A 25,684-nucleotide genomic window follows, 5' to 3' on the forward strand; every position below is an offset into this window, starting at 1 on the left:
CACATAATTTCACATAATTTCATAATGTGAAAGGGCTTTGGGTGATTTTTCAAATTCCTGCACTCACACTCCATTCCGGGAGGTGGCAGTAACGTATAGGTGTTATTGTATTTGCTAACTTTATCACTGGTAGGAAGTTTTTTTGCGAGGGAGACTTGCACGGAGGAGTAAAGATGTAATGTTGGTCCTGAAATCTTTTGTTTGTTTTTTCTATGATCAACGCCATTCACGTCTTGTCAGATGAAGACCTCAGCATCACATTAACAGCGCTCAGTGTATGGACCAGCAGTCTTGCTTGAGGTAGGCTACGTGTTAAGAGCATGGTTAAGAGCCGTCATTTTGTATGCGTTCGATTAGCATGTTTATATTTTTTCGTTTGTAAGAAGAAAAATGAATAGGGTTTCAGGAAATTAAAAAATAATGCCCCCATACGCTTACTTTAAGTAAAACTAGCATGTTTGTTGTCTCCGTGTGGACTTAAGGCCTGTTACATCTTTAAAATATGACTTGCTACGCCTCTTCTATCAGGTATACTTCTTCTATTTGGTATACTTCTATATGTATACCAAAGTACAAAGAAGTCTCCTACCTAGCTAATGTTAACGTTAGACCAACCGCCAACATTCTAATCTGAACAGCGCGTTGCAGGTGTTCTATTCTGGTATTCCCCACCTACAACTACTGGTTTCCTTGCACGTGCCCGCGTTGCTCACCAAGCTGCAGTTGTCAAACATTCACAAACAAGTTAGTCCAGTCATTTTAGGAGAAAGGGTTGAACAAATTGCAACACAAGCAAACTTAACTGATTTTGTATCCTCAATATGTCCTGAGTAAGGGAAAAAAAGCCCCGAAGAATCCCAATAGGGGAAAGTTTAGAAAAAGACCTAAATATACCCTATTCATGCGCCCATACACTATTTTTCTCACGCAAATAGGGGAAAAATTGTATTACAATTTGTAATTTAATTTATATAAATTCATATAATTTAAATGTAATTTATAAAACAAAAAATGTATTATAAGTTTTTTGAAATTGTTTGTTAACATGGGCAAACAGGGCATAATATAATTATGTATAGCTAATGTATAGTGACCCAAAACTAATTGCAACATTTGACAAACAAATTGTCCAAGGCATGGAGGAAGATAATACATGTCTTAACTGGTATTATATCTCATCTAGAGGGTATATGCTTATAGAAAATATATGGTTTATGGTGTTTAATTTGTTTTCCCTGGACAGTATAGGCCAAAATGTATCCACTTTACACTAGATTCGCCTTTACTGAATAATAATAATAAGCTTTATTTGTATAGCACCTTTCATACACAGAATGCAGCTCAAAGTGCTTTACATTTGAAGCATGTAACACAATAATAGTCAGTCAGTCATTATCAATCACTTTTCTTCATTGCTGGGGCCGTTTATGATTCTCTCAGCAACATATCAAAAATATAGAAAATGACATGTCATAAGACTGGCAGCCCTAACCCTCTTACCCCCCACAAGCACGCCATATGGCAACTGTGGCAAGGAAAAACTCCCATATTCCAGGAAGAAACCTTGAGCAGAACCTGACTTAATAGGGGGAGCCCATCTGCTTCTGGATGGCTGCGCCCTCCAATAGCAGCAGATTTTCAGAATAATCTGAAAAAGTAGTCTACAGGATAAAATGTGTTAACTAAAAGCTTTCCTGTACAGGTATGTTTTCAGATCTTTTTTAAAAATATTTACTGAACTCGCCTGCTTGATGTACAGAGGCAGGGTGTTCCATAGTTTGGGGGCATAATGGATAAAAGCAGCTTCTCCACTTTGTTTGTGGAGCACTTTGGGTACGATTAAAAGATTAGAATTGGATGAAAATAGCTGAAAAATAGCATTCCCAAATGTATTAGCAGGGAGTCCCAAAAGTGTATTTTATTCAAAATGTGTGAACTCTGAACTCTGTGTCTTTGCATGCACAGCTCAAGTTGTGAACAAGCAATATCCTACAAATAATTTGAAGTTCTCAAACTATGAGAGTTTTATGAAGTGCTGGCAAAAACATCTGAAATGACCACTTTCATTCACCTGATGAACTTTGTGAATTGTGAATTTGTATGAACATTTGAACGAGTGAAAAAAAAATAGAAATAATTATCCCGGAAAGTCCCAGGAATATGACTTGAATAGAAGTTAGTTTGTTATTAACAATTAATTGATAAACTTGTAGAATACTTTGAGTACTGATGCAGTCAACGTAGGCCTCTTACATTGTTTGCAGGTAGGCCTATACATTTCATTCCGTTTTCGATGGCAAACGTGAAACAGCGCCAAAACAACCACCAGTGGACAAAAAGACTATTACATGTGAACTGTTAAGACTCGCCATAGAGAATGAATGGTGGAAATTACGGAGGTTATAGTTTGACGATGTCGTACTCCCATGCGGACCAGATGCTATATACCACAGACATGTTTTGGGGGGGCCACCCAAAATGAGGTGGCGGGCCGTATCCGGCCCGCGGGCCATAGTTTGGGGACCACTGCTTTAAGCATACAAACTGGCTCTATTAAGACTACACATCCTGTTCAACTGCTTCCTCTGCCAAAAACTGTTTCAAAATAAAAGTCCTCACTACAATATTTCACTGTTAATCAATTTAACCCTTTAAACTACTGAACCTTTTAACTGTTCAGCCCAGGGCTCGAAATTAACTTTTTTTTCTCAGTGTCCCGAAGCTGTCCCGAATTCTACTTGGCACTGTCCCGGACTTAACCACCAGTGTCCCAAATTCAAGTTCTTGTTTTTTTCCCATTCTACATAATAAACAGCATAATAATCAGTAACTTGCATCACTTAATTAACTCGTTCTGGTCCACCATGTCAGATCTGAACAATTTATTAAACACCATTTTATTAACATTAATCATCTGCTGTTTCACACAACACTCATTTTCAGAGATTGCGCTTTTGGCTCTTTTTTGAGGTTGCACTAGACGTTCTCATTGTCCATCGTTTTGACTGACAGGGTTATAAAACATTACGTCAATAATCTATTTTCACGTGTCTTTAATTTCAATGTCAGTTTGGTGTGATGTCATGGCCACAGATCTCGGTGAAAACAATTAGCGTGGGAAATTACCACGAAGCTGTCAGACAGGCTACTCTCCTGCCGTGCTCTCACCCTCTTGTGCACACTCAAATGCGTTCCCAATTAAATAAAGTAGCAAAACGGAGTTAGATCTGCTGCAACTATCCCCATGTAACAAGCTGTTTTGACATTGTAAACGTTCTCTAAGAAGAGTGTAAAGCAGTTTGCAGTAGCCTAAAGTTAACCACAACGTCGTCTATTGATGGGAAACATAGCGAGCGGTCTATGATAACCTAAATGCTCGGCAGGCCAGATTAAAGTGCGTGGCGGGCCGGATCTATGATAAACTAATAAATGCTCGGCGGGCCTGATTGAAGTGCGTGGCGGGCCACAGTTTGGACACCCCTAGCCTTAGAACTGCCACAGCGAAATGTCAAATGCTAACTTAAATAACTGTTATCATTGTTATAGGCTACCTTGCAACACTATCGTTTTGTCAAATCGCAGTTGCAGTAGGCTATTTAGCTCAGCATGATATTGGTGACGTTTGTCTGTCACTGAAAGAAAACACGCAGCGTTTTAGTCAGAGAGGACTCATCTCGTCTGTCATGAAAACAAATGCCATTTACCTGCCTGCTAGTTAGGTAAGTTAACCTCTATATCGGAAAGTGACCCATTAGGCCTACCGCCGTCACTTAATATTCATTTAACCAATTAAATGGCGGATTCCTAAGGAAACGCAAGCACCCAGCCCATTTGGGTATCTTACTATATTTGTACCAAAAATAACATTGTAGCCTACCATGATTTGAAGAGCAGTAGCCTAAACAGTGTTGTAAGGCTGCGTGTAGGCTACAAAACCACTTATTTACAGATCAGCTGGCTGACGCTGCTTTTGCCAGCTGTCCGTTACGCCAGGTCAAATGTTGTATCATTTTATCCAGACGAGAAAGATACGTTTAGATTCCCATGTGAACAGTTTAGGAAAAAAGTACCTATTTTGAAATTTGCTTTGCCATTTTTTCTACTGTCCCAGAGTTGTCCCAGACATCATTCTATTGTGTCCCGGAAGCCTTTTTTATGGGCCCCGGGATGTCGGGACATCGTTAATTTCGAGCCCTGGTTCAGCCATTGTAACTGTTACTTGTCATCAACTATGACTCCTACCCACTGTAGTTAGTTAGCATGGTTAGCATATTAGCATCGCTAACATTGTTAGCATTTTTAGCAAAACTGCTAAAAATGATTAGCTAAGTTAGCTAAGTAACATGGTTAACATAGTTGACATTTTAACATCGTTAGCATGCTAGTTAACATAGTTAGCATAACTACTAAAAATGATTAGCTAAGTTAGCTAAGTAACATGGTTAGCATTGTTAGCATTTTAACATTGTTAGCATGCTAGTTAGCATAACTATTAACTCATTGAGTGCCAAAAACGTAATATTACGTTTTTCCTTCCCATGCGTTGAGTGCCAAAAATGTAATATTACTAAACTAGACACTAGACTAAACTAGACACTCTAACACACCTTATATGTGATTTTGGGAACTCTGTGATGAATGGAAATGAAATATATGACTAGGGCTGCACGATATTAGGAAAACATGCGATAACATTATTGAGTCATGCGATAACGATATAACTTGCGATATTTAATTTAAAAAAATAATAAAATCTCTATCAGATTTTTTTTATCTCTATCTATAAAAAAATAAGAAAATCTACTTGCTGCTAGCATAGACTGTAGGGTTGGGGGGGGGGATAAATGTATACATGGATTTCTATGCAACGTCATGAAAACATGTGTGCGCAACTAAGAGGCAGAAAGCACCATAGAACAGCATAGAGCAGTGCTCTCCTTGAATAGAATAAAATTAGTTGTTATGCTGAAAACTGCACCAATTCGAAATCATGATGGTTAGAGAATGTTCAATATGTTCAATATCCCTAACGGAATGCATGTCTTCACCAAAAATGACAAAATACAATGTTATATTAATAAAGAAAATGAACGGCAAACTCTGAAATATAGCCTGAAATGAAATGGTATATTTTGAGACAACAGGGGTATACAAAAAATTCCGATTGTAGCTTATAGCAGCCAACTATTTAGGTTGAGTTTATAACGTTGTGGACGGCCACCAAGCGTCTTCTGCCCCATGGCTGCGCGCGCATCTAGTTTTGTTGGTAAATGATAAACCTGTGTATAATTACAGAAATAAATGTATAATTTTCTACATAAAAAATATAAAATATTATGTAGCCTAGGCTATATATGGCCTGATGAAAGTGGACAGCTAAGAGACCTACTGACTAGGCTATCGAAGTTGTGTGGAAAATCCTCCTAAAAGACGGATAGACAGCCAATCTGAACACTTGTGCACCAACCAGCGCAATATTCCACATTGCCAGCCTTCGCTGGGCCTAGCAAAAAAGTTACTTAAGCTATATCTCGGCGGTCACTCATCTAAAATCTTAAGTAGCCCAGTCTGTAACCTCATACGCTGCGCATCCCACGCTAGACTACGAGGGCAGCGGAAAGTGAAAGTAAGGGGCTGCGATCGCACAGTCCAACGAAGTAGGCTAAACAACTTTTACAAATAACGAATCCTGATTACCTCTCTGCTGCTTTCTGGGGCTTTTGCTAAATGCAAATCATGAAATACAAGCCTTACAGTGAAAGACATATCTTCTGATCCTAACGATAACGAAAGAAATTGTTTATTTTAACACGGTGGAGAAGGACGCATTTGGCACTGTGTTTGTAACACGTCATCCTTCATAAAACCAAAATATTTCCATATATCAGACGTGCTTTTCCTTTTAGTCACCAATCCCTCTTCACCCAAGTGTAACCTACCTTGCTCACTATCTTCAGCCATCACGACTTAGCTCCCACCAACACCTAAAACACCGCGCACCTAAACTGGTAGGGGATAAACGGGCTTCTCGGGCAGCATGACCGCATCGGTTTGGTAAAATATGTTGACATTCAAAAATGTAGAAAATGTATCAAAATGTATCGAAAATTAAGTAATCTTGGCGGTATGTCTATCGCAAGCATTGATATTGCGATAACGATAGATTTTAGATATATCGTGCAGCCCTATATATGACGATCGAAAACTCATGAAAACGCACAATCTGGACATTTTATCTGGACATTTTATCATAACTCGGTTGCCGCTTTGGGTCGAATCAGTGACTCATGCACGTCATCTCAATACCAGACCATTTTCGTGGGTCTATCACTAGGTGGCAGTCTCGCCAGGTCTCGCTGATCACTTCCCGGAAAGTTTACAGGCAACACTTCAGTTAGCATAACTATTAACTCATTGAGTGCCAAAAACGTAATATTACGTTTTTCCTTCCCATGCGTTGAGTGCCAAAAACGTAATATTACTAAACTAGACACTAGACTAAACTAGACACTCTAACACACCTTATATTAGGGATCGACCAATTATCGGCCTGGCCGATTATTAGGGCCGATATTTAGCATTTTTATAATAATTGGTATCGTCATTTTTTCCACCGATAAGCCGATATTGAAATGGATAAAGAATGAAACGCGCTACTTTGTCTGTAAAGCGTCTCTCACTCCCTGCATTTGCTACTCTGTGGTCAAGAGCATTGTCCCGCCCACTACACCGTCTGATTTGTTAGTTAGCACGAATGCAGCCAATCAGGATCGAAGACTGAACACAGACAAAGTTTAGGATTCTCACTGAGGCAGACTGTAGACTGGGCTTCAGCTGTACGGAGCTATTTTTCGAAGGTAAGGAAGGTAGCCTACATTGCTGAAGTTGCAATGAATCACAATCATCTACACTGAAGTTACAAAAACACCACTTTGTAAGCTATTGTCTCTTTGATCCAGATCAATAAGTAAAGCACCCACTTCCCTCATTTAGCGAATTCCCGATTGATGCATGTTACTGTTTACTAGTTAGCCTACAAACTCAGGTGCTGCGTGTCGGGAGTTCTCTGCCTCCGCCTCGTTCGTTAATTGTGAATAACGGGACACCACGGCGGACATAGTACAGACAAGTCCTAAATTATGCGATAGCGAACGTCAAAAAGTCTAATTGCTCCTTTTTGAAACGGACTGTCAGAAAAGACAACATGCACCCAGGGCCAGCTGTAATTTAATCCGACCTGAACTAAATCGCGTCCTGAGCTTTAGGCTCTTAAAAGTGTAGCTTGTAGTCTACACATGGACACAAATTGCATACTTAAATAGCCTAAGAACTATTTTAAAACTGTTTTGTTAAACTATTCAACCGTAACACTTGCCATCACGCATGCACCTCTTCCTCTCCCTCTCTTGTGCACTCACACACACGATGGCAAAGCATCCTCTTTGTGACAGGTCCCTTAACAAGCACATAGCCCATTGTGTAGGCCTAGTCTATGAAAATAATTGCTATCACTTAGCTCTTGGATTAACATGATACACAGGATTTACACTTGCAAGTGATGCAAGTTGATAGACAATTGTGTATCAAAAGAAGAAAGAAAAGTTTGCATAATTAAATGCTTTTGAATTAATTTTTTGCAGCATATCGCCTTTACTACCTACCCCCCTTTTTGACAACTGACATATCGGTTTTACATATCGGTTATCGGCCTCCTGTTTTGGTAATAATTGATATCAGTATCGGCCCTGAAAAAACCATATCGGTCGATCCCTACCTTATATGTGATTTTGGGAACTCTGTGATGAATGGAAATGAAATGTATGACGATCGAAAACTCATGAAAACGCACAATCTGGACATTTTATCTGGACATTTTATCATAACTCGGTTGCCGCTTTGTGTCGAATCAGTGACGCATGCACGTCATCTCAAAACCAGGCCATTTTCGTGGGTCTATCACTAGGTGGCAGACTCGCCAGGTTTCGCTGATCACTTCCCAGAAAGTTTACAGGCAACACTTCATATTTCATGAAAGACGTTATATCTCCAGCGATTTTGATGAAAACTAGCTACTGTTTAGCTTGGGATTTCTCAGGAACAGAGGCGTGTAGAAATACACGGTTTGCACCCACTGAGAGCTTAAAGTCTCACATTTTAAACGAGCCATCGTATGTAGAGATGCACCGATTGCAATTTTCTGGGCCGATACCGATTTCCGATTTTTCATAGAGTTTGACCTGCTGATACCGATTTTAGCCGATTCCAATTTCATTTCTTCTAACCATTTTACAGCACACACACAAATAGTTATTTTCTATCTTTTCTTTGATAGAACATGTTAATATAGACATGTAATCAACTTATCAATAATGAAATGGCTGTTAAAAAAAATGGAACTGTTGAGCAGACAGATTCTTCTTCAAGTCTAACTTTAGTTGCAGTATGAAATTATGGATTAAGTTAAGTTATGGAATACCCATTTTATTCTTCTCACATCCAATATCCAACTAAAGATATAAGAAAAATTGTCATGATACATTTGAACATGCTACCATGTAACATATTTTAATATGCATTGATGAATTTATGGGATGGCGAGTGAAAAGTGGTTGTAGCCTAGGCTATCACCAAACACAGGGGAGAAGAAGTGCTAATAGCGATTAGGTGCTCCACCATATATGAAAACAGTGCACGTCTGTTTTGCGGTGAAAAAATTAAATCCAAATTCCGGTTAAATGCATCAATTAGGCTATAGGCCTAGAAACTTTCAGAGACGGCTGATTCAGTATTCAGAGCATCAGTTTTCTTCATTGTAGGCTACTATGTCAAAAGTAACTTTAACGTTTGTTTGCCTTTCTAATAGGCTATCATTTGTTCACTTTCACGACATCCACTTCTCAATCTACTAGGGTATTTTAAGGCATAGCCCTAGTCTACGTGCAGTAAATAGTTACGAGTATTTTTAAGTGGAGTAGAACTACTAGGGCTACTGTATGTTGCTGCTTGTTGACATCTTATTATGTAGCCTATGATCGCTAAACTTTGATTATTTTTAATGTCGCAATCGGTTATCTCCGTTCAGCAGCGCTGTGGTTCAGCTGTGGGCACGCAATTAGCGGCAGTGACGGGCGGTGATGAGCGATGTTTACGTAGCCTAATGAAGTGACAGCTTAGTAAATTCCACGCAGTAGGCCAATGGCAAAGCACAGCGTTTGCTGCATAGAAAAACTCAGTAGCCTATTAGCGCTTTCTTTGTAGCCCTACATCCAGCCCTGAGTGTTGGCCTGGTTGCTAGCTTCTTCAAACTTTGCAAACTCAGCTGGGTGTTGTTACAGTTGTGGCGCAAAAGTGCATTTGACCCGGATAAAATCGGCATGTCTCAGACCGGTCATGGCCGATCACGTGAAAATCGGCCGATTCCGGTCACCAGCCGATCTATCGGTGCATCTCTAATTGTATGTGTTCATAGCTATAACACAGAATATGCTGTGGCTGTACAAAAATGATCAACAATGATCTAGATTGCTGGCACTCTAGAACAAAGCTTCCGAAAACAGCTTGGCATTCAATGAGTTAAAAATGATAAGCTAAGTTAGCTAAGTCCCATGGTTAGCATAGTTAGCATAGTTATTATTTTTGACAAAACTACTAGAAAACATTAGCTAAGTTAGCTAAGTAACATGGTTAGCATGTTAGCATAGTTAACATTGCTAGCATAACTGCTAAAAATGAATAGCTAAGTTAGCTAAGTCACATGGTTAGCATAGTTTACGAGTTAGCATTCTTAACATTTTAGCATAACTGCTATAAATTACTAGCTAAGTTAGCTAAGTCACATGGTTAACATTGTTAGCATAGTTAACAGCATTAGCATTATTAGCATTTTTTTAAAAACGGCTAGAAAACATTAGCTAAGTTAAGTAACTTGGTTAACATTATTATTATTGTCAACATAGTTAGCATAACTGCTAGCAAACATTAGAGCCATTCCAACTATATCTACCTAAATAATTTAACCATTTAAACTATCCACCTATTTAACTGTTCAGTCATTCCAACTATATTAAACCTGATGGTAATTTTGATACCATAGATTTAATAGAGACCCAGTCAGACCAATAGTATGAAAAATCAGGAACAGAGTTTATTTACAATGATGCGCATCAAGGGAGAGACAGCATGACTTCACCTAAAGAACCATCAGCTGCTCTAACGACAAGGAAATAGTTAGAGTTTAAGTATCCTTCCAGGCTGACGGGAGATGGCATTGGTCATCCCATGTCACGTGGACTACACTGAATCAGACCCTGATTAGTGGCAGCCTGGCAATCCGGAGCAGATAGCTACTGACGCAGCCATGCAGAACAGTGAAACACTGCAAAGTCATAATATTCCTGCTTATCTCTAAACACAGTCACACACAGATATACACAGGGACAGTACAGATATCATACAGTCATTACATAGAATCATACTTTTAGTATCAAAGTGACCCACTAATGAGAAATGCAGAACATTAAACCACATATTGGAATATTGGACATAATGTTCTAATCCACTTTCTCTCAAACCTCATCTATCTAGCAATATTTTACATCATATTTTTGCATTTTCATGCACTGTATTTCCTTCAGGAAATGCTTTTCTAGTTAAGAATGTTTATTGACTTGAAACATACGCTAATTTTTGCAAATTCCCTTAATTTAAACCTTGAAGACATCATGGATTCGTCACTCAGTGCATGACAAACCATATCTTACAATAACCAGCAGGCCTTACCAAATATGGGGATAAGGACACTGTAAAATAAGCGGTTCAATCCTGTTTTTGAAATTGCAACAAATGTATGCAGTGTCCAACTTTAGGCCGAAATTGTAACGTATTCTAAAGTAAACTGTCAGTACATTTTTGTACATTGTTTTGTCAAGTTTATTTATATAGCGCATTTCATACGCAGATGATCATCAATGTGCTTTACATCAGGGGTTTTCAACTGGTTCTGTGCCAGGGACCACCATCCTGACTAACAAGTAATCACGGACCACTATTGTGTGTGTGTGTGGGGGGGGGGGGACCGCTCTCACAGAGGTATAGTTGGAAAGGGTAAAACACACCTCACAGCACTCTTTCTCATGAGCGGCTGTCTTTGACATCACGCAAAATCTGTATAGGCTACTCAAGAAACTGTAATGTGTGTCTCCATATGAAATCCATTTAAATCCATATTTAACATTTAATCATCACTGTATTTTCTTCTCTGTTAAATCCATATTTAACATTTAATCATCACTGTATTTCTCATTTCCACTATGTTTCCTCCAAAGTTGTAGCTTTGTCTGAAGAGCATGCAGCAGAATCCTGTCCATCTGTCCTGACATCTGTTACTTTCCGTAGGCTACTAAAATAGCGATCCATGCTGGTACTGACTAGCTAACTTCACCTTAGTTAGAAACGTTAGTTAACAGCTCCACTCCTCTCCAAATTTCACGAAACTATTAAGCTTCTTTTCAACGAAACATAACGTGAACTCCGTCCGAGCTGGTCTATATCGCGCAGACTGTAGCCTACCTCATGAATGTGCGTGTGTGACGTTGGGGACGCAAAAAAAGTTCAGTATTCACACCAATGCACAACAATTCTGGAAATGGTTTGGAAAAATTAATGATGGAAAAAAGTTATTAATTGTGAAATTACGCAGGCTGGAATGCATGTCACGGACCACCTGCAATGACGCCGCGGACCACCGGTTGAAAACCCCTGCTTTACATAAACAAAACCAAACAATAATAACAAATAAAAGCATAGAAGGGCAATATAGTCAAAGAATAGTTCAAATAAGGCAAAGATCATAATAAAAAGAAAACATAACACATGAGGTAAAATCATTTAAAAATAAAGAATAATTAATAAGCAAAAACAAAAACAAAAGCAAAAGTAGTAAAAAAAAAGTAATAAAAGACAAGGTAGAATAATTATCAAGGCAGATGCAGAATTTGTAACTCGGCGCAGTTAGCAGAAAGCATCTGAGAACAGTTTGGTCTTAAGTCTAGATTTAAAACTGGCTACAGTTGGGGCCTTTTTGATGTCATCCGAAAGTTGGTTCCAGAGCTGAGCCGCATAGCAGCTAAAAGCTGCTTCACCATGTTTAGTTCTAACAGTAGGTTTTACTAATATTTTGCTGGGGTGTCCCACCATCATGGTTCTTATATTGCCAGATTCCAGAAATGATGATTACATATTTTGACTGGCATGCTTCCTAGTGACTTTACTGCAAAGATATGAAGAAAACGGATGCACTTTCTGTCTTGCACTAAGCACTTTATGTCTGTTTTTGTCTGTTGTATGTTTCCTTGTCTGTTATACTGCATGTGAGTGATGGAGCAAAATGCATTTCATTGTATTGTAGGCTCACTATACATATGACAAACCGAACTTGAACTTGAAAAATAATAATAAGACACAAATGATTATTTCTTGATATAAAGCCTGACATAAGACATATGCAAATGTCACATTATAGCCTTTCCTAGATATAACTAGACTTGCATCACTCACAATTTTGGTCGCCTTGCGGGTGAGGTGGGTGGTGTAAATGTCCTTCAGGGAGGGGAGTGAAGCACCAATGATCCTTCCAGCTGTGTTCACTATGCGCTGCAGGGCTTTCCTGCACTGAATACAACAGGAAAGCCCTGCAGCGCATAGTGAACACAGCTGGAAGGATCATTGGTGCTTCACTCCCCTCCCTGAAGGACATTTACACCACCCACCTCACCCGCAAGGCGACCAAAATTGTGAGTGATGCAAGTCACCCCGCTCACAATCTGTTTGATCTACTGCCCTCTGGGAAGAGGTACAGAAGCCTGCGCTCCCGCACTACCAGACTCACCAACAGCTTCATACACCAAGCTGTAAGGATGCTGAACTCTCTCCCCCCTCTCCCCCCTCCACCCTCAGCTACATAACATCCTGGACATTGGACCCACAATGCACTACTCCACTTGCACACTTGTACACTTGTACACTTTACAACTTGGTGTTGTTGTCCTGAAAACACAACACTTCTGCTGCTCTTACATAACTTGCACCACTATGCCACTTTCTTTTATTACTTAGGTCAAACAGAACTACCCAAGCCTTTTATTGGCCTGACTTTGCACTAGTATTTTATTGACTGTCTATGCACAATTTCAACCAAATTTTGCTGCTCTTATTTTTTCATTATTATATGTGCCCTCTTATTTTACTTATTTACTTACTTTTTTGTTTACTTGAATGTTATGTTTGTCTGTGGACTTAAATTGGAAAAATATGTCTTGTCTTCACCGTGGGATAGTGAGAAACGTAATTTCGATCTCTTTGTATGTCTGGAACATGTGAAGAAATTGACAATAAAGCTGACTTTGACTTTGATATAGGTGGCCCAGATAGTCCTAAAAAAGGAAGATATAGTGGTATATTGGCCATTAGATTAACTAGCTGAAAAACACAGGTGACCCCTTCTGCATATTTTCATGGAGTGCTGAAATGTAACCTACTATTTCTCAGCTGTGAAACTCAGCAAATATGCTATGTGGTCGTGGCCAAGGCTACTTCAAAATGTACATTCTGCAGGCTTGTCATCGTGCTTTTCATCGCCTGAAACGTAACTTTTATGTAGCCTACGTCCTGACTAATGACAGACTAAGCGAGTATTTGGTGCATTTAACTAAGTCATGACTTTCAGAAAACAATTTTTAGGTGGCATTGCTGGCTGTTGTGGTTTTACAGTGTGCAACTAAATGTCGTGACATTAGTGATCAGTGAAGATTTTGCGGTGGCGCTCGAAATCCAGTGGCGGCTGTTAGGATAGATGCACAGGTTAGGCATGACACTGTCATTTTTCACATCCCATCCACCAGAGGGGGCATTGGCTCACCTCTGACCACTTATTGGCTCATTGAGCTATTAAGGCAGCTCAGGTGGGTAATGGCGGCTAGCGCTATTGGGACTTGGACACGACCAGGACTCTGCTCAACAACCTGAACCGCTTCTTTGCTCGCTTTGAAGCACAAAACAGCACCTGCCCACAGAAGACCCATCCCCCTCTACATGAGCAGCCCCTGTGCCTCTCTGCCGACAGCGTGAAGAGGACACTTGCTGCTATCAACACCCGTAAGGCAACAGGTCCAGACAACATCCCAGGTCGTGCGCTGAAGGACTGCGCAGGGGAGCTTAAGGATGTCTTCACAGACATCTTTAACACTTCCCTGAAGCAAGCCATCGTCCCATCATGTTTCAAAGCTGCCACCATCATACCTGTGCCGAAGAAAACTGCTCCATCCTGCTTCAATGACTACCGCCCTGTGGCACTGACACCCATCATCATGAAGTGCTTTGAGCGGCTTGTCATGTCACATATCAAATCCATTCTCCCCCCCACCCTGGACCCCTTCCAGTTTGCATACCGAGCCAAGCGGTCTACAGAGGATGCAATCTGCTCTGCCCTCCACCCAGCCCTCACCCACCTGGAAAAAAGAGACTCATATGTGAGATTGCTGTTTATAGACTTCAGTTCTGCATTCAACACCATAATACCACAACAACTCATCTGCAAACTTGACAAACTGGGACTCAGTACCTACCTCTGCAACTGGCTACTGGACTTCCTCTGTCAGAGGCCTCAAGTAGTACGTGTTGGCAACAATACCTCAAGCAGCATCACACTGAGCACAGGGGCCCCCCAAGGCTGCGTGCTCAGTCCGCTGCTCTTCACCCTGCTGACGCATGACTGCACTGCAACCTACAGCAACAATCACATAGTGAAATTTGCTGACGACACAACTCTGGTGGGTCTCATCACCAAGGGCGACGAGACTCAATACAGGTTGGAGGTCGACCATCTGACCACGTGGTGCAGGGACAACAACCTCCTGCTGAACGTCAGCAAGACCAAAGAGATTGTTGTTGACTTCCGGAGAGGTCACACCCAACACCTGCCACTGACCATCGACGGTGCTGTGGTGGAGAGAGCGAGCAGCACCAAATTCCTGGGGGTGCACATCAGCGAAGACCTCTCCTGGACCACCAACACTGCATCACTGGCGAAGAGAGCTCAGCGCCGCCTGTACTTCCTGCGGAAACTCAGGCGAGCAAGTGCTCCACCAGCCATCATGACCACATTCTACCGAGGCACCATTGAGAGCATCCTCTCCAGCTGTATCGCTGTGTGGGGCGGAAGCTGCACTGAATACAACAGGAAAGCCCTGCAGCGCATAGTGAACACAGCTGGAAGGATTATTGGTGCTTCACTCCCCTCCCTGAAGGACATTTACACCACCCACCTCACCCGCAAGGCGACCAAAATTGTGAGTGATGCAAGTCACCCCGCTCACAATCTGTTCGATCTACTGCCCTCTGGGAAGAGGTACAGAAGCCTGCGCTCCCGCACTACCAGACTCACCAACAGCTTCATACACCAAGCTGTAAGGATGCTGAACTCTCTCCCTCCTCTCCTCCCTCCACCCTCAGCTACATAACATCCTGGACATTGGACCCACAATGGCCGCGTGCACTACTCCACTTGCACACTTGTACACTTTACAACTTGTTGTTGTTGTCCTGAAAACACAACACTTCTGCTGCTCTTACATAACTTGCACCACTATGTCACTTTCTTTCTTACTTAGGTCAAACAGAACTACCCAAGCCTTTTATTGGCCTGACTTGGCACTAGTATTTTATTGACTGTCTATGCACAATTTCAACCAAATTTTGCTGCTCTTATTTTTTTCATTATTATATGTGCCCTCTTATTTACTTACTTTTTTGTTTACTTGAATGTTATGTTTGTCTGTGGACTTAAATTGGTAAAATATGTCTTGTCTTCACCGTGGGATAGTGAGAAACGTAATTTCGATCTCTTTGTATGTCTGGAACATGTGAAGAAATTGACAATAAAGCTGACTTTGACTTTGACTTTGACTTTAACTTTAGGACTCTACCTTGGGCTGGCCTGGAGACGAGAATACGAGGTAAGCTGGCGTAGGCCTACCCCTCTGGTTTTTGCACCCACGCAATTAGCCTCTTACCCACTGACTGACACAACATAATGCTACACTGAGGTTAGGGACCCATGGCAGGTAGAATTGTACGTAGTTAGTTTCCCCTAAACAGCGGGTTGTTGCGTTTGGATACGGCTGCCGCTGGACACGGCGCTGTGCCGCTGCGGAATACATTGTAGGGGGAAACAGTAGGTCTACACTGCATAGTGACTATATGTCATGCGGTTTATACTGCACTATCTATCTGTTGACATGGCCCTTTTCTGCTTATTTGCATTTCTAGTTAGACACTAACTGTATTTTTTTGTCTCTACTTGTGCTCAGAGCCATAGAAAAAGAGAGTTGCGACACTCTTTGAAGTCGCCGCCAAGCGGTCACGTGGTTCACGTACGCTTCAACAGTTCCAAACAGCTCTTTGCGTGTTGTGTTATTTCAATGGGATAGACAGCAGCTGCGTTATTGAACGGGAAACATTACAACAAACCAAAAACTAGTGTTATTACGTGTTAGCATGCTTGCATTATAGTGTCAATTATATATTGCGAGTATAATTAGTTTGCAACATCGATCTGAAATATGTTCTTTGGTAGTTCTAACATTGAACGTTTGTTTCCTTGCTGGACATTCCTACATTTGCCTGTATCACGCTATACTTACTTACATTGTCAAAACGTAGGCTATGCATTTTGTATCCTTTTTGTGTGTGGACATTAGATCCAGTGTCCTTTTCAGTTCGTTTGGTGAGATGAAGATGAAGGTGCCCCCCCCCCCCCCCCCCCCCCAAATCTACCACACAACTTTAATCATTGTAAAACTAGCAATAAACGTCTATCAAATATATAAATATTGGCATTCAGTAGCCTAATAGCCTAAAAGTTTGATCAATGCATTAAATCTGTTCAGTTCTTTTAGAGAAATAGCATAAAGGTGGCCACAACACAGCCTTTAACATTTTAAGACTAAGCCATAAACATGTCAAAAACACATAGGCTAAATAAGAATCAATAACAACTTAAATTGGAAAATGTTGATTAATACTGCAAGATACCCACACCCACTGTTTCAATAACACACTTGTAACTCAATAAGCAATCACCTATTTCAATAAAATACTTATAACTTATATTTCAGCCGGCTGGTGAGACTATGACAAGGATGACTGATACATGTTTTCAATATAATTTTTATTAAGTTTTCAATGTGTGTTTAAAACAAGAACAGGAACAAATGCGAAAAAGACTGGGAGGAAGGTATGGTGACATTGCAACATAAAAAGGAGGTCTGACACTCATTTAGGTTTCCAAAAAATAAAAAGATTTCAGTCTCAAGTTTGAACAACACGTGTGTGAACTACACAAAAGACACAATGTGGAAGGGATGGTAGCCCTCCGACTCTGTACACCTATAAGAGGGACATGGTAAGGAGGATGCAACATTTGGCTGGAGTCGGGAGTGTTATGGGAGGTGTGGAAGATGCTGGATCAACACAACTCCGTTTGTGTAAGGGCCCCATCGTGTGGACCTCAGACATAAAAAATGATCTTATCTGACCATTCCAGTCATATATCGCACACCCTTCTTGTCCTCTGCATCCTTGGTCCTGGATAAGCAGAACAGGCAGAGTGGAGAATGGAGGGAGAGATCAGAGCAGGTAACACTCAGTGTATACTTGGGACAACACATTAAGTAAGTAGCAGAAACCTAAGCAAGAGGCAATCTCCAGCAAGAGGCCAGCAAGAGTTTTACATACCCATACACAGCCAACCATTTGCAAGGCTGGTTGGGGGTGCCACAAGTCCAAAAAAATATAACAATAACATGAAGAATGTTATTTTGTTGGGGATTACTTTCAGAGTGATCTATGCCCTATTAACCTGACTACACTTTTCAGTTATCCAAAAAAAGACATTTGTCCTACTTACAAAGATCACTGACCTAATGAAAGGCAATGCCCTCTTGTCACCTCAGTCTCTTCCATGCAAACTTCGCTATGTATTTGACAAATTACTTGGCAGATAAAGCAATCAAAATTATTACACCAAGAACACCAACACGAAATGTAAAATTACTGAAAACTAAATGAACTGAAACCGATCATCAGTTGGAGCAAAAACTCCTACTGTGGGGTACTATACAGACGCTATACTGTCCCACGACCACGCTCGTGCCACACTCGCCTACTGCTTGTGCCACTGTCCCGTTTGGAACAGTGATAGTGGCACAAGACTGGGCTGGCAAAGGACACAAGAGCCACGCACCAGTAACAACAACAATAACTTATAATAGTCTAGGTTTTGCTCCTACTGCTTCCCCTGAAATTCATAACTGAAATACCCTTGTTCACGAGTCGTGGACGCTAGCCTACTTCATGTCATGTTCAGCCCACGGTTCAGTTCATAACGCCATAAAACTCGCCATCTAGTAAGCTAATCTATATCATGTTTAAAGACAATAATCACATTCATTTCATCCATTTTTCACCTGAAGAGCGTTAATCACAAACCCATTGATAACTAGCACATCTGAATATAGAGTTACCATGCTGTATGAAATGTATTTTATCAAGATAAAGTTCGTGTTCACCCTCATAGCATGTCTAACGTTAACACTATGTATGTGAATGAGCTGACTGCTAGCTAACGTTAGCTAGTAAGCTAACGCAATCAGGTTTGAAAAATATAGCATTATAAACATAATAAAAACCTGTTGACATCTAAAGTTACCCTACTACAATAGGCTAACCAAATGTGTTTTGTCTGAAATTCATTATTGACGTAGGAACATTATCTTTAAGCTAACCTCTCTCCACATCAAGGTTTGCAGGCTAACTTTTGGCTTTAAGATTTCGGTCAACATTTAAGCAATAAATATCAGTTAAACAAGCAGCACAAAAACCTCAAAGAACAATACCAGTATCTACTAGTGCAGTTGGTATAGGAAATGCATATGCCAATTGAAAAAACGTCGTACCTTCGTCTACTTACCACTGACAATATCAGGCAGAAAGCAATGGAGGTGAATGGGGCTAAAGCCGTGAATGTCAAAGTTTGGAACTTTTGAGCTCTGCATAACGCCGTAGTAGCCCTGAAAAAGCGCCGCCATTGTTTCCTATGGAAGTCTATGGGAGTGTCGCCACTCTGTTTTCTACCGCTCTGCTTGTACTCTACTTCATGACAATAATGTTTAATCTATTTAAATATTTATCTATTAAAATGAGAAGATTTAAAAAAAATAATAATTCTACTCCCTGTGTAACAGGTTATAACTCTGGATGGGATCATCTTGAGTCCATCTGGAACATGGATCTCGGACTGCTCTTTGCTGAACCCCAGCAGATGGACCTGAGAGTGACGTTGAAAGAAGACGTAGAGGAGGAGGAGGACTATGGCCATATGATTCCCTGCAAAGATGAACAAGACCAAGAAGAAAAGCCCTTTGCAGAGCTTAACTGTAAAACTGAAACAGACTTATCAGACTACAATATTATTTACAGTGAACCACTACAGACAACAGCGAAGACTGAGGTGAAGGTCGAAGACGAGGATGAGCATCTACAACAGTACGATTGTCTGCAGGAATGTAAGTCATTTCAGATATGTCGTATTCATTCACGTAAGGGATAATGTATAGAACACCGGTCATTATTGGGAAAATAAGTCCCGACAGGGCGAACCGGACCCCGACGCGCAGGGGAGGGGTCTTGTTCCGCCCTGAAGGGACTAATTTTCCCAATAATGACCGGCGTTCTTCTATACATTATCCCGCTTATTACACGGCTACTTGCCAAACGAAATAATAAACTTCCCACGATATGACTTTAGCCTACATAGACTAGCCTATTTGTTACCGTTCATCGTGGCATTTGCTGAGAAACATAGTTTGCATCAACACACGTTGAACTTGAATCAAGCATTCTTTAGAACACAGCTGATCAACCGTCTGCTTTCACTTTTGAATGAAGTTCCAGTTCTTGCGTAGTGATATGAAATACCTGAAGTAGAAACACAAACTCCGTTGCCATTGACAGCGGTAATTATATGTTTGCAGCGGTAATTATATGAAAATATTTTACCGTAGAACTTTGGGAAAGCCCATTGAAGTCAATGGAGCATTCTATATGCCTCGTGAAGAGCCGTGTAATAAAATGAAATAATAGGTGTCTTAGGGGTAGACCGATTATCCGCATTGCCGATTATCTGGGCCGATATTTAGCATTTTTATGGTTCAGCCAATCAACACTGATGCCTTCGGGCTGACATCACTGAAACCATTGCATTTTGATACCGAAGGCAGTAACTCTGGTGATTTTATGGTGTGGATGCTCGAAGGTTAGTTTGTCGTTGCTGAAGTTGCAATAAGTCAAAATTCTCTATAGCCTACTGAAGTTGCAAAATACCCGAAATAGGCCTACAATCTATGGGTATTCACAATTAATGCATGTTTAGGATACAATGAGATAATGGAGATAATGAGGTGAAGCACACACTAATCCCTGTGCAGTGAGCTGCCTGCAACAACAACGGCGCTCGGGGAGCAGTGAGGGGTTAGATGCCTTGCTCAAGGGCACTTAAGCCGTGCCTACTGGTCAGGGTTCGAACCGGCAACCCTCCGGTTACAAGTCCGTAGCGCTAACCAGTAGGCCACGGCTGCCCAACCATGTTATGTTGGTGACACTGTAACTAGTTTTAGCATCTCACCATTTGGCTAACGTAATGATAATATTCTACTACTCGCTCTAATAAGTTATTGTTTTAGGTAGGCTCCGTTATCCGGAGGTCATAACAACGGTTGAACTGATGGCTAGTTTAGTAGCGATATCAAAAATGGCAACAAGTTCATTTGTTGATCCCCTTGGCAGTGTCCTCAAGTGATCAGGATAAAGGCAACATCTAACTTTAGACTCACATAATCTAACATAAATGTTACATTTGCTCCTTAACTGCATTCAAACAACATATGGGAAACAATGTATTGGATATTTACAATTTTCCAGTACAGCACATAATAATACATTGCATAAAAAATATGAAAACCGCCATGATATCCAAGTTAAAGGGACTTAAGCAATGTTGCGTGGTTCCTAAGCTAAAAAAAATGTTGTCACATGCAGCAAACAACACCTCACTATCCGCTGGCTATCTCTGTGGACAGCCCAGGCTCCAAAAACAGCAACAAAAACAACTTGGTCCAACCTGTACCATGAAAACAACTGTTCCAGCCAATCACCAACTAGATTTAGGAGCACATAAAAATGTTGGCATTACACGGGAGGGAGTAGCTTTAGTAGTTTTGTTCAATGTCAACAGAAGTGAAATTACTCAACATTGCTTAAAGCACCTTTAAGTAACTAATCGGATCCCTCATTACATGACTAAAATGTACTCATTAGACTACTCATTACTCGTACTCAATGTGTCGGCTCTCTATCGTTCTTGGCAGATGTAACTAAATATGAATGTGAAAGACTTGCACATAGTCAGTCATCCGCTTCAAAGTCACGCTACCGTAAGGCTAATAATAGCTGTTTTCTCACACTATCGCATGTGACAATTTACTTATAAAGGTGATTTTCTCCTCCTCTGGCATATCGTGACAGGAGAACCATGCCAACTTTGGATGCGGTTATCTTAGCGATACTTTTTGCAATACCCTCGATATACATGTTGATGTAAAGCTTAGTTTATGGCCGTTCATGTGAGCACTTAACAAATAACTTAATTTTGTACATTTTACTAAAGCGACTGGATTCGCCTTGCAGGGTCACATTTCTGTCTTAAAAGTGTTCAAAAATAAAATTTATTGGGGTTTCTGCAAAGGTAGCATTTTTAACGTAACTGGGTGATGACGTCACATGAGGTACTAGCAACCCATACTCCGCTAGATTCTTACTGTGTATATGGAGAATGACTGAGGACGTGGGAAACCATCAAGTTATTAATGCTTGGTGTGACGGGAATGTTGGGAAATTAACGTTCTAAAGAATATCTGGGTTCATTGAATTCAACATGGAATTTTAGAACCTTCAATTGTTGCGGAACTTGTTCAAAAACCTACACCTTTTAAGGGTTAATGCTTGGTGTGAGGAGAATGAGTGGAGGGTTGGCACACTCAGCACACAGTGAGGAGAAGCACACACTAATCCCGGCGCAGTGAGCTGCCTGCAACAACAGCGGCGCTCGGGGAGCATTGAGGGGTTAGGTGCCTTGCTCAAGGGCACTTCAGCCGAGCCTGCCCCTAAGTTAGAGCTAGTCTATGCTAGCCTGGTGCAAACTTAACCCGGATAACATAAGGGAACAAGCAAGGAGAGACAACGACTGAAGACATTATTTACTTACGTGGTGTCAGTCCAAATCAGAGCTGTAGAGATGCATCCACTGTACAGGCACCAATCGCTAGTCTCATCGACGCCACAAACGTCATGTAATACCCTTCCTCCATCCACGCTATTCAAGGCAGGCCTTAATTTCTTATTAGGCTTCTGTTGTAGAATTGTATTCTTAGAAATCATTACTTTCACGTAATGAATGCGCACTCTAGAAAGTGAAAGTTGGCCTACTATGCGCTCCGTGTCAGTAGCTGTCTGTTCGTCAAACGTTCCTCAAATGGATGACTTTAGCGATGACAGCTGAGCGAGAGAGAGGTGCAGAGAGAGAGAGAGACCAGTAAAGTGCGCAGGTGTGTGTCTGCATGGTGCTAAGCTCAATTGAAGTCAGAAGTTGTCGTCCAGTCAATAGTCCCATACGCTGCTCTATTATTAGAATAGATGTATCAGACAGCGCTATAAAATGTGTGCGGGAAATTCTAGCATTATGATGGCTAGAGTTGCGGGACTTAAATAAATTATGCACAATCCCTTGCTGAAATTTAGGTCCTGTGTAGGACAACGACTTTATACAACATTTACAACATATAAAGAAGAACTCTTTTATTTCATTGAGTTAAATTGAAACAATGTCTTCTAGTGCTCATGGACTGATAGCCCTACTGGTAGGCAATTATTATTACCCCGGCTTGTATTTGGATGCCGGCCTTTATTTGTCAGAATCGACCACGTTCCCGGCTATTATCCGAGGCCCGGCTATAAATAGAATCCCGGTCATAATTTGAGGATTTACGGTAGCTGCTAGCGTACTATCAAAGATCCTTGATTTGCTTTAACCCTGGTACTATTGACTGTATGCCGGTAACTCTAGTGCAGGGCTATTCAATTAGTTTGTAATGGGGGCCAGTTCATTAAAAAGTATCACAACTGAGGGGCGCGGTTTGAAATATGAGTAATCACATTAACAGCTGTAGATACAACTAGACTGCATTTCCGGCGGGAACTGCGAAAGTGTGCTTGCCCTGGTCCGGTCAGCAACGTGAGCAGACAGTGGCATACGCTATGCTGAACCTGGCTTGATCCAGGCATTGTAACGGTGCCTTTCAGTGTTGGAGCAGTGGCAATATCTCAAAAGCTCTAGGAGAGGGCTATTCGACTATTGGCTTGCGGGTTGAATGTGATTCGTTGGATTTTACCTTTGGCCTGCCTTCGAATTTAGCTTCTATGACTGAGATCAAATCAATAAAATAAAATGACAGCAGTGATTGGCTGCAAAAATAAATAATGTCACGCGTCTTGCGCCTCTCAAACTGGGCTATCAGGTAACCTACAGAGGAATTGAAATTATGAAATATGACCAAGGCATTAAAAAGCTGCTTGTTTGTCAGGATACTTTTTCACTGATTTATTTAAAAAAAATATGAGCTATGAGTGTGAATGTTATATATTCCATCCCACAAATTATGTTTTACTGGTTTATTTGACAAATAATCTATATGGATTTGCTCTATAAAGACCTTATGTCTGTTTGGGATTGTTTTGTGAGCCTGGGGTTGTTTTGAGAGCCTATTGATGTAGCCTATCTCAGAATAAAGGAATACTTCATATTACTCTAAACCACCGTCTGTAAATCAACTGTATACTACTGTCTACATTGCACTATATTTCTTGACCTGTCTCTGTATGTTTCATCACCTTTCTATACTTTGCCTCACATTGCAACACAGCTCAGATCTTTGGTTGCTATGAAGGCCAGTCGTTCTAAATGGATGGTTGCTATGGCCAAAGGCCAGTTCTATCTCTGCCGTTGTCAAGCGGGCATATCGTAGAATTCTGATTAACCTTATCTTATTTAAAACATCTCTATTTTACTTAGCCCACTTCCATACAGTGGGTCCCATTAAGAAGTGGCCACTTCATTCGCGCTTACCGTGATTCACACAGCAGCATTATTAAATTAATCTGTCACCATATGCCTATGCTTACGTTTGCAAAGAAAACATTTTAATTTGATTCACATGAAACGTTACATTTCATGTACATGTTGACAATGAGTAGGCTAGTTTTGGTTGTTGGTGGTGTTATTGCATCCCTTAGTTATGCCTACAATGCAAGTTCCCTCGCGATTGGAAGCTCCTGTAGACAATAGTAGACGCATTTCAAAACATCGCATTAGGAGTCCTTGCCACTTCTTTTAAGCCGTCACAGACTTAGGTGCTACTTTTAGGGCTAAAGTGCTTCGTGAATTACTGTTAGTAAAAAACATAGCAGTCCTAAAGTTACAAGTGACGAAGTTACGAGTGCAAGCATCTCATATCAAATGACCATGGCATTACGCTAAACAACATAAATCCCAATTAGCAACATACATCTCCTCCCTATAGCTAGCCACACAAGAAATTAATGATACTAAATCTCTGCTTAGCATGCTTCTCCCATAGCTTCTCCGCTTAGCATTCTAATAACAGAAGGGGCACATTTATGTTGACCACTACAACATGACTCATTATGTCTGTAACGTTAACTGTATAAAACACTTACTTTCATAAAGGACGCACACCATACAGCACATACACATGGAAACCGATATTTTAGGTTCTTGGCCACAAACTCAAAACGTGTCTCTCTGAAGCCCTGTTCTAGAATCTTTGCTCTGAATGCTGTGTTGCTAGGCAACATCAAATAAACGAAATCAGAGCCATATAAAGGTTACCTTTATATGGCTCTGAATGAAATGATAGTCTTTCAGTATTAAATGTGTACGTGTGCTTCAGAATGGATGTGTGTGGTTTGCAATTAGAATAAACAAGAAATAACATTTCCAATAATTTCCCATGATAAATTACATAATATTTGCACCTTCCTTACTTGTGAATCTCACACCGTATTTCAAGTAGGCTACACTAGTGAAATGTAATACAACGTTGCCACCTAGCGTCCAGATGTAGGCTATTTAACATTAACGTGACATTGCTTGTTTATTCTTTCGTCAACTCCATGCTTTTAGGAAAACAATCTTTTTATCATAGTTCTTTCTTCAATGAGCGATTACCAGCTCATTTTTGTAACAGAGATAGCTGTTTATTGTCCCTAGGTTTACAGAAACACCTATTCATATTAATACGTAGCCTATGGAGTGCTGCCGACCACTGTTCATTACATGGCCCAGAATGCCTTGCATGTCTTTACAACAAAACAACACAGTAAAACCTAAATGCCCGTAAACATATGCATTTGCATACTTGTAACATTTTTAATAATACTCTCCCATCATGATATTTAACAATAATGAAAAATTTAATTTGAATACCGTCAATGTGAA

The 25,684-nt window shown here is 40.7% G+C and overlaps 1 protein-coding gene and 1 pseudogene across 3 annotated transcripts in view; both read left to right on the forward strand.

Moving 5' to 3' along the window:
* Positions 1-25,684, forward strand: part of LOC121718806 (NACHT, LRR and PYD domains-containing protein 3-like) — an 849,641-nt gene that overhangs the window by 747,443 nt on the left and 76,514 nt on the right. The gene's annotated exons all lie outside the window — the stretch shown is intronic.
* LOC121718873 overlaps positions 143-25,684 on the forward strand; it is a 30,209-nt pseudogene continuing 4,667 nt past the window's right edge.

This window comes from Alosa sapidissima, chromosome 9, assembly GCF_018492685.1.
Source record: "Alosa sapidissima isolate fAloSap1 chromosome 9, fAloSap1.pri, whole genome shotgun sequence".
Taxonomy (NCBI): Eukaryota; Metazoa; Chordata; class Actinopteri; order Clupeiformes; family Clupeidae; genus Alosa; species Alosa sapidissima.